Here is a 13,027-nt window from a genome sequence, read left to right on the forward strand (position 1 = left end):
AATGAGGAAACAAATCCAAAGGCTTCTAGAAGCTCATTTGGACGTGCAAGGGGTATGAGGAAACTACCTTTTGAAGGTAATCCTCCTATAAATACCCCACCTCATTCCTCTCATTTCATTCATTCCACATAAGTTAGAGATTGAGAGTCTCTCTCTCTAGACCTTGTGGCCGCCCCTCTCCTCTCTCTCTCTAGTCAATTTCGTTTTATTGTTTTGGCACCTAGGTCCTCATTTGACCTAGAGTTTAGCTCTGCGAATTCAAGACTCGTTCTTAAGTCGTAGTGTTTAAAAGTGCCCACTCACTGATTCCTTTATTTCGAGTGATTTAGTGATAGAAACTTTCGTGGTTGCTCGAGGTGCCGAGGAAAGAAAGAGAGACGTGCTGCGAGGGGAGACGAGCGTTGCAAACTTTCCAAAAGCTTCTCAAAGTTCAAACTTCAAGAAAGGTTAGTAAACTTCTTAGCTCATAATAGTTTTTATTTATATGTACTTGCTCTTTGTCTAGGTTAGTATAAACCGTTTTTACTTGAAAAGAAAATTTTTAAAATTCCGCCGCTTAACGAAGCGTTAAACTTTTTCTTAAACCCTAGATCGATTCCAACAAATGGTATAAGAGCTATGGTCAAAGATTAGCATGTACATGTATTTAAAAATATGAGCCTGAAAATCGTTTTCGAAAGTTTACTAATTTTGTGACAAGTTAGAATTGTTATCTTAGATTTTTTTTTAATTTATTGCTCATGCCTTTAAATTAAAAATCATGTTGATTTTGTATGATTTTGGGATGTTATTAAAACACATTAGAATCAGTTCTAAAAGTTTTTAATTTTTTATATTGAAAAACGTGTTTTAAAGGTTTGAGAAATTTCGAGTAAAATTTTGTGACTAGTTTTCTTGTCTTACTAGTTTCTTATTTTTACTTGAATCGTTTTATGCTTGTTGTTATTTCTTTTATGCCTTGTTATTACCTTGCTAATAAAACACAAATAAAAGCTTTAACAACCTTCATAAAACGTTCCGTTACACTCGATTCTTTTTCGCACCTAAAAAGGACCAAACTTTAATTATTTCTTTTTCTTCGAGCTGGAGTAAACCCACATTAAAAGTGGCATAACTCTCTGCTCCGAAATCTAAATTTAATGATTCTTCAATCAAATTAAACCTCTGTCTGTCCTCTGTCCAATGCCCCCGGTTTCGGCTCAAAAGGACATCGGAGCCGCCAGATATGGCAATTTTACTCCGAGGTGCGCGGCTGTGCTGAAAATCCAGTTTTTTAGAAATCCGGATTTTCAAACCCCACTACCATGAGTTATAGAACTCTAATGAGAAAATTTTCTTGAGCAAAAATGTTTTTCATATGATTATAAACATGATGTGTAAGATTAAAATGTTTTGATTTTTGAAAGTTTAATTGAAATTGAGTTTTTACAAAACTAGTTTGAATTTTAAAAAACCGTTTTCACTTTCAAACTTGAAAATATTTTGTCATCCAAATCAAATAAGTTTTCAAAATGTTTTCAAAACTATATCTATATCACATATGTTCAAAATCTATATGCTCTTGAAAATTTGAGTGGGAGGTCTCCTTGTAGAGAAGCCGAAAAATAAAAAGATGTGTAATCTCAAACTTTAAAGTGTTCGAGTGAGTTGAAGTTCACACTTCCCTCACGCACTTTCCCGAAATAGAAAATAGGAAAAGATCGAGTATGTACCTTGTGCCTTTATGCACTAATACTGCTCTGAACATGACGATCTAGGATTCGTTTCTAGTTGTCCGCTCTGTCGCTCTCTAACTAGGAAATCTGTTTCCGAACTTATAAGAGTCGATGAACCAAATCCAAAAACTAAGTGGGAGGGTTATACTTGTTGTTTGTAACCCACGATCCCCAACACTAATGAAAGAAGCAATTAACGTGAGACTAAGAGCCGCTCTTGTGACCCTCTCTTAAATGGGAGTACTCCAAGGCGTTTTTGCTTCGATCATTGCTCAATGAGCTACGTCCGAGAGTAAGACGATGATGGCAAGGCCTCCCCTTGGGGGATTGTTTTTCAAAGTTGACCTTTTTGGACTAAGTGGTTGGTTGCACACTTAGGCTCAATCCCTAGTAATCCTCCCTTGAGGCTCTGCGAAAGGATGTGAGTGATCAAACCAATTTAAAAGGTGGCTAGTCAAAATTGATGTATCGACATCTTGGCTAAGCATTAATGATGTGTCATTTACTTATAAATGGAGATTTTTTGCGGCCTTCTCTTGAGGGAGTAAATTATCGTTTGGTTTATAACACCTTTGGATTTTATCAAAGTCTTAAATAAAACTTAAATCCTAAACCAAAGACTAATCATAAACTTGTTTCAACTTAAATAAGGAACATGTCTCGCAAACATCCCTCGATCATCCTTTCCTCGAACAAACTCAAAAACGAAAACTACGTAGATTCGAAACATAACCTCGACATAATCCTTACCAAGCACAAATGGTACTCACCATCCCGTGTCCTCCTCTGACGAATAATCATTCAACTCAAGAGGACAAAGACGCCTTGGCGGCCTGGCTCTGCTCCGATGAGATTGTGAGGTGCTATATCTTAGCATCAATGAACAATGTGTTGCAACAACAACATCGTGACATCGAGACTACCGCCGACATGATCAACAATCTCCAAGAGATGTTTGGAGGGCAAAGGCGTCAAACAAGGCAACAAGCAGTCCGACAGTTTATGAACTGTCGCATGAAGGCTAGGAGTCCTGTTGGAGACTTTATGATACTGATCATTAGTTATCTGAATAAAATGGAAATCATAGGATCTGAGATTGATGGGAAGAATGTCATAGATATGATCTTAGAAACTCTCCCCGCATCTCTTGATACCTCCAAGATGAACTACTCCATAAACAAGCTAGAGTACACTGTTACCAAGCTTATGATGGAACTTCACACTGCTGTAGGTCTCACTAAGAGAAAGAGGAATAAAGGAGAGGCACATGCTACTGAGCACAAAGCCTCCGCCTCTGGAACTAAGAAGAGACCTCACAAGGCCGATAAAAGGAAATGTCCTACCTCTCTCAAAGGAAAGGAACATAGTATTGTACTAGTTACCGAAGCATGCTTAGTAGCTGATAATGTATCAACGTGGATTCTTGACTCCGCTGCTACTAACCATATTTGCTGTTCCTTGAATGGTTTCAAGAAAACCAAAAGCTTAGAGGAAGGCGAGTTCTGTTCAAATGGGGTGATGGGAGCCTGGTGTCTGCGAAGGCTGTGGGATCCGTGACGCTATCTTTTGAAGATCGCACTTTAAATTTGAATAATGTTTATTATGTTCCTTCCTTTGGGAAAAACTTAATATCTGTTGCTCAACTTTTAGAGAAAAATTATTATTTAAAGTTTATAAAGAATGGAATTCGTATTTCTTTTTCTAATTCTTTTGTCACTGATGCATGTATGAAGAATGGTATTTTTTACATCTATCCCACTCAACCTTCTCTTTTAGACACCGAAATAGATAACGATCTAATTAGGGAGCCAAAGAGGATCAAACTTTCTGAATCCTCCGATCTAACAAAATCAACATACCTCTGGCACTTGAGACTTGGTCATATCAGTCTAGATAGGATTAAGAGACTTGTGAGGGACGGTCCACTCCAAGCCTCTGCAATAGGTTCACTACCTACTTGTGAATCCTGCATAGAAGGAAAAATGACTAAGCGACCTTTCTCCGATAAGGGTCGAAGAGCCACTTAGTTGCTAGAACTAGTACATTCTGATGTATGTGGTCCGCTCAACCAACAGGCACGTGAAGGATACGAATACTTCGTTACCTTCACCGATGATTACTCACGATATGAGTTTGTCTATTTGCTCTAACACAAATCCGAGACCTTTAACGTATTTAAGGTCTTTAGGGCTTTAGTGGAAAAGCAAACTGGCAAAGTGATCAAAACCCTTCGATCTGATCGAGGTGGTGAGTATATGTCTGGAGAGTTCGATGACTTTCTTAAAGAAGAAGGTATCGCTTCTCAGCTTACCGCACCTAGCACTCCTCAACAAAACGGAGTGTCAGAGAGAAGAAACCGAACTCTTATGGAGATGGTTAGATCAATGATGAGTTACTCATCACTCCCTCTTTCCTTTTGGGGATATGCCCTCGAAACAGCCGCTTATATTCTGAACCAAGTTCCGTCCAAGACGGTTCTGTTGGAATCGATCTAGGGTTTAAGAAAATAATTAACGCTTCGGGAAGCGGCGGAATTTTAAAAATGTTCTTATACAAGTAAAACAGTTTTTACTAACCTAGACAAGTGCAAGTACATGTAATTAAAAACCAATATGAGCTAAGAGTTTACTAACCTTTCTTGAAGCTTGAACTTTGAAGAAGCTTTTGGAAAGTTCGCAACGGTCGTCTCCCCTCGCAGCACGTCTCTCTTTCTTTCCTCAGCACCTCGAGCAACCACGAAAGTTTCTATCACTAAATCACTCGAAAAGAAGGAGTCAGTGAGTGGGCACTTTTAAACGCTACGACTTAAGAACGAGTCTCGAAGTCGCAGAGCTAAACACTAGGTCGAGTGAGGACCTAGGTGCCAAGACAAGAAAAAATCGAAAATAAACTAGAGAGAGAGAGAGAGAGGATTTTCGGCCAACAATGTCTAGAGAGAGAGTCTCTCAATCTCTAACTTATGTTGAATGAATAAAATGAAGCGAATGAGGGTCCTATTTATAGGAGAGGGGTTGGCCTTGGAAAGAAGTAGTTTCCTCTTATTTTCCAAGCCTTTATGAGCAATCTTTTATTACCCATACCTATCAAAATAGGCGCCCATCTCATACAATCCACAAGGGATTAGTTTCCTCTTTTGTTTCCCTTCTTGGTTGCCTTGGCCGATTCTCCTTGTTTCCTCATAGAGGAAATTTGTTTCCTCTTTTTCTTTTGGCAAGTATCTTGATACATTTATGCACAAAATATTCTCTTTCTCTTGTATATTTTGGGCGCCCATCTCTCATCTAGAAGGAGCTTCTAGAAGCTTCTTCATTTGTTCATGACAACATGAGAAAAGCCCATTAAGAATTTTCAATAAAATTCTTATGAAATGAAATTAATCCACAAGGCCCAATAAACAAGTTATGGCCGAGTGACATTAAGTTATAAAATGAACTTGTCAAAAAAATTTATTGACATTCATTTCATCCTTTGTCTCAAAAGACAAAAATACCCTTTTAACTATTTTTGTTCTTGTTTTGACTTAGCTTCCAGTTTAACTATTCCTATCGATGTGATTCGTGACAGTGACCTCATGGACCCAAATGAACAAAGCTTGAGCTAAACACTTGGACTCAAAAGTTCACAAACCTTTTCCAAGTTTAGCTTAATGCCAACTGACTCCACTAAAGAGCTGACACTGAAAATCTCTCGGTTCAAATGAATATATTTTCTACTCAAGAATTCGACCTAATTATGATGAGCGGATCCACTGAATATTATCTATGTTTACCCTTCATGAATGTCATCAGCTAGTCGGGATTTACTAAATTACCATTTTACCCTTCTAGCTGTTATTTCCTCAACTCCTTTGTCGTTGTGAATAAGTTAGAAACAATGTATTAACGAGGAGCTAACAAGTCACATTGTTTCATCCAAAAGAGTCAGGACTCAATTTGGACACTGGCCAGTTCATTTATTCACATTCCAAGGAACAAATCATGAGGTGACATACATTGCATTTCAGCAATCTTGTACATGAATTCCATATCTATGAGAACTTCACAAAGTTACTCATGACAGACTCACAACTTAGTACTTCACCAATAGGCCTTGTTCGGAATCACATAATGAGTCCGAACTTTGACTTTCTCAAATGAGAATACTAAGGTGTGAAATGGCATGTCTCATTTCTGGAATAAGGTAAGCATGATGCAATTCATACATAGTGACTTCGAGACATAAGAGGTTAAATGGTTTGTTCTTATATTGTCTCTAGAAGTGCACTGGTCAATTCAGTATCTTCGGAAGATACTTAGAAGAACTATAGAGTCCCCAACTCTCAATGCCTCATAACCAGACATCATAGATTCTTCTAACAATCATACTGAGGTCAATAGTCCTTTGACCCTAAGATTGCGAATATATCGTTTTAAGCAAACTACGAAGAGTTTGTTCATGCAAATCTACATTTGTCTCTTCGTAAGTTGTTAAGTTTGTTTATGGACTAAAAGACTAAGGTTTTATCATAAGGCTTCAAACAAAGAAAGAATGAATGAACGTTACAACTTTATTAATGAATAGATAGGCAATTACAAGCAAGAGTCTTCATGAGACTTTATTACATCAAATGTACAAAATAAAGACTATAACTCTTCTTGTGGGCACCATTGACAACAAACTCCCACTTGACTCAAAGAAGGTGTGTGTAGTCCTTCATGCCTAATCCCTCACGATGTTGGTCGAAGACCTTGTTCGCTAGGGCCTTGGTGAATGGATCTGCGAGGTTGTCCACCGTTGAGATCTTCTTCACTTCCACGTCTCCGCGCTGCACGATCTCTCGAATCAAATGGTATTTCCTCTCAATATGCTTAGAGCGCTTATGGCTTCTAGGTTCCTTTGAGTTAGCGACAGCCCCACTATTATCACAATAAAGGGTCATGGGCTCGTCGTCGTTTGGAACAACTTCCAAATACTTAAGGAACTTTCTAAGCTATACAGCCTCTTTGGATGCTTCACAAGCAGCCACATATTCTGCTTCCATTGTGGAGTCAGCAATGCAAGATTGCTTAATACTTCTCCACACAACAGCTCCACCATTAAGGATGAACACAGATCCCGAAGTGGATTTCCTGGAATCCTTATCCGCTTGAAAATCGGAGTCGGTATATCCCGTCATAGTCAGGTCAGTACCTGAGTATGTAAGCATCAAGTTCCTAGTTCTTCGAAGATACTTAAGAACATGCTTAACAGCAATCCAGTGCTCGGGTCCAGGGTTGGATTGGAAACGGCTAACAACGCCAACGGCGAAACATATATCAGGTCTAGTGCAAAGCAAAGCATACATGAGGCTTCCTACGGCAGAGGCGTAAGGAATATTCCTCATGTCTTCAATCTCTTGTGCAGTCTTGGGAGACTGGTCCTTAGAGAGTGAAACTCCATGCCTAAAGGGTGTTTGACCCCTCTTGCAGTCTTGCATCGAGAAGCGATCCATCACCTTATCAATATAAGATGCTTGAGAGAGCGACAGCGTCCGGTTTTTCCTATCTCGAAAGATTTGGATCCCCAGAATGTACGCGGCTTCTCCTAGATCCTTCATATCGAATTGCTTTGCTAGCCAGACCTTAACCTCAGATAACTTACCCACGTCATTACCAATGAGTAGTATATCATCGACATATAGTACCAGAAACACAACTTTACCTTCGTGTATTAATTTGTAAACACAAGGCTCATCTATTGACTGTTCAAAGCCAAAGCTCTTTACAGTTTCATCGAATCTAATATTCAATGACCTAGATGCTTTCTTTAGTCCATAAATGGATTTAAGCAACTCACAAACCTTGGTCTCTTGACCTTTATCCAGGAAACCGTCTGGTTGAGCCATGTAAATGCGCTCGTCAAGATTGCCATTCAGAAAGGCTGTCTTGACATCCATTTGCCAGATCTCATAGTCGAGAGCTGCAGCTATGGATAGGAGTATGCGGATGGATTTAAGCATCGCGACTGGCGAGAAGGTTTCTTCATAGTCAATCCCTTCTTGTTGGGTATAACCCTTCGCCACAAGTCGTGCTTTGAACGTCTCGACGTTCCCATCAGGATCCATTTTCTTCTTGTATATCCACTTACACCCTACGGGTTTAATCCCTTCAGGAAGGTCTACAAGTTTCCAGACTTTGTTGACATACATCGAGTGCATTTCAACTTTCATGGCATCAAGCCAAAGGTTTGATTCAGAACAAGCCATCGCTTGGCTATAGGAAACAGGGTCATCCATGTCGGAGACGGCTACAAGAGAGTCTCCATAAGACATGTACCTGTCAGGCTTTTGAGTAGCCCTCCCACTACGTCTAAGTACTACTTCACGAGATTCTGATGAGTTAGGTTGTGTTTCAGTTGGGGTAAGAACAGTTCTTACAGATGAGGTAGAAGCTTCCTCACCCAACTTTTCTTCAAGCACAATTTTGCTTCTAGGTTTCGCATCCTTCATAAAGTCCTCCTCAAGGAAACGAGCATTCGTGCTAACGAAAGTCTTATCGTCCTAGGGACTATAGAAAGTAAAACCTTTGGTTTCCTTCGGATATCCTACAAACAGGCACAATTCTGACCTACTAGCCAACTTGCTAGTCTTTTGCCTCAGCACGTGTGCAGGGCAACCCCAAATTCGGATGCGGCCAAGATTCACTTTACGGCTAGTCCATCGTTCATAAGGAGTACCAGGAACCGTTTTAGACGGAACTTGGTTCAGAATGTAAGCGGCTGTTTCGAGGGCATATCCCCAAAAGGAAGGATGGAGTGATGAGTAACTCATCATTGATCTAACCATCTCCATTAGAGTTCGGTTCCTTCTCTCTGACACTCCGTTTTGTTGAGGTGTGCCAGGTGCGGTAAGCTGAGAAGCGATACCTTCTTCTTTAAGAAAGTCATCGAACTCTCCAGACATATACTCACCACCTCGATCGGATCGAAGGGTTTTGATCACTTTGCCAGTTTGCTTTTCCACTAAAGCCCTAAAGACCTTAAATACGTTAAAGGTCTCGGATTTGTGTTTGAGCAAATAGACAAACCCATATCTTGAGTAATCATCAGTGAAGGTAACGAAGTATTCGTATCCTCCACGTGCCTGTTGGTTGAGCGGACCACATACATCAGAATGTATTAGTTCCAGCAACACAGTGGCTCTTCGACCCTTATCGGAGAAAGGTCGCTTAGTCATTTTTCCTTCTATACAGGATTCACAAGTAGGTAGTGAACCTATTGCAGAGGCTTGGAGTGGACCATCCCTCACAAGTCTCTTAATCCTATCTAGACTGATATGACCAAGTCTTAAGTGCCAGAGGTATGTTGATTTTGTTAGATCGGAGGATTCAGAAAGTTTGATCCTCTTTGGCTCCCTAATTAGATCGTTATCTATTTCGGTGTCTAAAAGAGAAGGTTGAGTGGGATAGATGTAAAAAAGACCATTCTTCATACATGCATCAGTGACGAAAGAATTAGAAAAAGAAATACGAATTCCATTCTTTATAAACTTTAAATAATAATCTTGCTCGAAAAGTTGAGCAACAGATACTAGGTTTTTCCCAAAGGAAGGAACATAATAAACATTATTCAAATTTAAAGTTCGATTTTCAAAAGATAGCGTCACGGATCCCACAGCCTTCGCAGACATCACGCTCTCATCACCCCACTTGAAGCAGAAGTCGCCATCCTCTAAGCTTTTGCTTTTCCTAAAACCAGTCAAGGAGCAGCAAATATGGTTAGTAGCAGCGGAGTCAATAATCCACGATGATACATTATCAGCTACTAAACAGTCTTCAGTAACAAGTACAATACCTTTTGCTTTGGTTTTGAGGTAGGCGGGACAGTTCCTACGCCAGTGACCAGGCTCGTTGCAGTGGTGGCACTTGTCTTTAGATTTGTCCACCTTCGGAGCCTTTGGCGCCTTCTTCTTCGTTTGAACCTTAGGTTGGTTCCTCTTCTCGGCATTGCGAGGTCTCTTCTTAGATCCAGAGGTGGAGGCAGTAGCATGTACTTCTCCTTGTGCCCTCTTTTTCTTAGTGAGTGCCTCGGCGGTTTGAAGTTCCTTCATGAGCTCGGTAACAGTGTACTCCAGCTTGTTCATGGAATAATTCAACTTGAAGTTATCAAAGGTTTCGGGGAGAGTTTCCAAGATCATATCTATTTTAGTCTCCCCATCAATCTCAGATCCAAGAATCTCCATGTCGTTTAGATAGCTAATGATCAGCATCATATGATCTCTAACGGGAGTTCCAGCCTTCATACGACAGTTCATGAATTGTCGGACCGCTTGTTGCCTAGCTTGACGTCCTTGCCCTCCAAACATCTCATGGAGATTGTAGAGCATATCGGTGGCAGTTTCATAATCACGATGTTGTTGTTGCAACACATTGTTCATCGATGCCAAAATATAGCATCTCGCAATCTCATCGGATCGAAGCCAGGCCGCCAGGGCGTCTTTCTCCTCTTGCGTCGAATCTTCATTCATTTGAGGACAGGGGGTGGTGAGAACCCATTTGTGCTTGTCGACAGTAAGGACTATGTCGAGGTTACGTTTCCAGTCGACGTAATTGTCGCCTTCGAGTTTATTCGAGGAAAGAATTGTAGAGAGAGGGTTGAGAGACATATTGCCTATAAAAGTTGAAACAAGTTTATGATTAGTCTTTGGTTTAGGATTTAAGTTTTATTAAGACTTTTGTAAAATCCAAAGGTGTTATAAACCAAACGATAATTTACTCCCTCAAGAGAAGGCCGCAAAAAATCTCCATTTATAAGTAAATGACACATCATTAATGCTAAGCCAAGATGTCAATACATCTATTTTGACTAGCCACCTTTTAAATTGGTTTGATCACTCACATCCTTTCGCAGAGCCTCAAGGGAGGATTACTAGGGATTGAGCCTAAGTGTGTAACCAACCACTTAGTCCAAAAGATCAGCTTTGAAAAACAATACCCCAAGGGGAGGCCTTGTCATCATTGCATCACTCTCGGACGTAGCTCATTGAGCAATGATCGAAGCAATAACGCCTTGGAGTACTCACATTTAAGTGAGGGTCGCAAGAGCGGCTCTTAGTCCTACGTTATTGCATCTTTCACTAGTTGTAAGGACAAGTTTCTGCGTCACTCGTATTTGGAGATAATAAGCGAGTTTTCGTTGTTACAACTAAATTCTCGAGTGGGTTATATTTCAATGGATTTATCGAATTAATTTTAAATATGTTAAGGTTATGGAAATCTCGGAATGAGTAAAGGAATTATCGAGTTTATCTTGATTAATAAATTAATTCCGAGGAAACATTCCGGAAATTAATTTAAGAAATAAATTCTCAAGGATGAGAATTAATTCCGAGAAACCTTAAATATATTTAAATTATTCGAGAACGAACGAGAAAATTCTCGGTTCAAATCATATAATTATAATCCGTTCGGTGATGAATTTAATTAAATAATTATATGAAAAGGACGTGGTTGTAACAATTTTAAGGGACCCATTTGAAAGAAAACAAGAAAAAGAAATTGGTTTGAAAATAAAAGGATAATTCTTAAGCCTTGCCTTGTCATCACACATGTGTCACGCTTCTATCCTTGCCAACCCAACACTTATCTTCATCATTTACTTTGCTATTAAGTTTCTCCAGCCGAAATAAACAAACCCACGGGAAAAAAAAAAGAGGAAGAACAGAAGAAGAGAAGAGAAATAGTGAGAGACCGAGGAAGAGAGAGAGAGCTCGGGGAAGAGAAAGGCCGAGAGAGAGCAGAAGAGAGCTAGAGAGCGAGTGAGCGAGACTGAGAAGGAGAGCGACCGAGGGAGAGGACGCGTGACCACCAGCACCAGCCCGTGACCCCAGCTCCGTGCGCGCGCCATCCAGCCGACCCTTGAGCCTCGCCGCGCGCGCGACCGCCGTGAAGGTTGAGCCGCCGCGAGCTAGAGAGGACGCCGGAGGGTTCAATTCCTCCAGAAACAAGGTGAGATGTTCTTCCCCAATTTCGAATCTGGAAGTTAGGGTTTCGTTTTGGAATTGGGGCTTTTGGTTGTGAGTTAGGATTTCGGTGATGATCCCTCTGATTATGGTGGTGTTCTTGGTTTTGGACGGGTTTGGTTGTGGTTTTGGTCTTGGCCGTGTGGTTTTGGTCTTGGCCGTGTAGAATGGTTCTGGCCGTGTGTTTGATCTTGATTTTTGGGACGTGATTCTGAGCTTGATGTTGTTTTTCTAGTTTGAGAATAGGAGTTAACGGTTGTTTCGTTGTTGTGCGTGTGAGTTATATATGTTGAGAGTCTAGGCTCGTTTTAGGTGGGCTGAACAGGTCTCGGGGCAGCGGCTCGGGATGGCGAAGAGGCTGTCCGAAGGTTGGCGGAGATGTTGCGCGAGTGACGACGGAGTGGGGCTGGTCAGCGAGGTTCATCGGCTCGGTTGGGACGAGCTGTTGGGCCGGGGACGGCAGCGACGCTGTGGCGGCTCTCAGAGGGCTGTTTATGGCAGTCTCTGCCCGGTGTTAGCGAGTCGAAATTTCCCGAGTTCCGACTCGAGTCTAAGACGTAGTGAAGTAGTTTTTCTTTTAGTTAGTTGCGAAGTTTTGATGGATTGTATGAGTGCTCGGAGTTAGTGCGTTATTATATTTTATGTATAGTGTTGTTATGTTTTATTGTTTGACAATGGTTTTATTTTCCAAGTTGGTTTCGTTTGAACCGTTAAAATTAGTACGTTATTATTATCAAGAATTAATACGTTATAATTAGTATGTTTTATAATCGAGCTCGTTTTATGTAAGTCGTTAAGAAAAAAATAATTAATATGTATCATTATTAAACTCGTTGATTATTCACGTAATTATTTAGTATATTTATCTTAATTATGTATTAAAAATCGAGTTCGACTATAAGCTCGACTCTTTTAATTTTGAAAAAGAATATCAACGAGAAATGTTTTATTTACGTTCTCAAACGTTATAACTTGTCAATAAAAAGAGACAAGTCATAAAAGATTTTCTAAACCATATTTGAGAAGTGTCGGTTTGAGTTATTTTCATATAACTTACGTATTCTATAGATTGTTAGTAAGAGTTTCTTTATACGTTCTTTTCTTTTAGTTTCGACCTTCGGGAACCTATCCTAAGCAATGGGCTTTGTCCCGTCAAAAGAATAGGTGGTCGAATAGCGGGGCGTTTCTTAGCCTAGATCAGGGAAGTTGTTAAGGCCTTGTTCTTAGGCGTCGATTCTTTCCCGTCTCTGTTCTGTCATGTATTCCCTGATGTTTGTTTTTTTAGACGCTCTGAGTAGCGTGACTAGGAGGACGTTTTGAATACGTTCCTTATGAG

At 40.3% G+C, this 13,027-nt stretch overlaps 1 long non-coding RNA gene across 1 annotated transcript; it reads left to right on the forward strand.

The window, feature by feature from the left end:
* The first annotated feature begins 11,182 nt into the window (after positions 1-11,182).
* On the forward strand, positions 11,183-12,463 carry LOC149390389 (uncharacterized). The gene is made up of 2 exons (XR_016300046.1): positions 11,183-11,677; positions 11,972-12,463. It is a non-coding gene; the product is annotated as an uncharacterized LOC149390389 (long non-coding RNA).
* The last annotated feature ends 564 nt before the right edge of the window (positions 12,464-13,027 follow it).

This window comes from Urtica dioica, chromosome 7 (assembly GCF_054948205.1).
Source record: "Urtica dioica subsp. dioica isolate 48M chromosome 7, U.dioica_male_clone48M_v1_H2, whole genome shotgun sequence".
Taxonomy (NCBI): Eukaryota; Viridiplantae; Streptophyta; class Magnoliopsida; order Rosales; family Urticaceae; genus Urtica; species Urtica dioica.